At 46.2% G+C, this 275-nt stretch overlaps 1 protein-coding gene across 1 annotated transcript in view; it reads left to right on the top strand.

Annotated features, from left to right (window-relative positions):
- Positions 1–275, top strand: part of LOC119586102 (nibrin-like) — a gene marked incomplete at its 5' end in the record, with an annotated part of 11,415 nt that overhangs the window by 3,998 nt on the left and 7,142 nt on the right.

Here is a 275-nt window from a genome sequence, read left to right on the forward strand (position 1 = left end):
CTTCTCAAGTCTCCTCTCCTCTTGTCTCCTCGTGTATCCTGTCTTCTTGTCTCTTTGTTTCTACATGTCTCCTTTCTTACTTTGTCTCCTCTCTTCTTCTCTTGGTCCTCTTGTTTTCTGTCTTCCTCTTGCCTCTTGTCTCCCCCCCCCCCCATGACTGCTCTCTTCCAGATGTCTCCTTTCTTGTCCTCCTCTTGTTTTCTCACTTCTTTTGTCTACTCTTGGCTTCTCTTGTCCTCTTTCTTCCTTTGTCTTCTCTCCTCTCCTCTTGTTTC

Source organism: Penaeus monodon, chromosome 21 (assembly GCF_015228065.2).
Source record: "Penaeus monodon isolate SGIC_2016 chromosome 21, NSTDA_Pmon_1, whole genome shotgun sequence".
Classification (NCBI taxonomy): Eukaryota; Metazoa; Arthropoda; class Malacostraca; order Decapoda; family Penaeidae; genus Penaeus; species Penaeus monodon.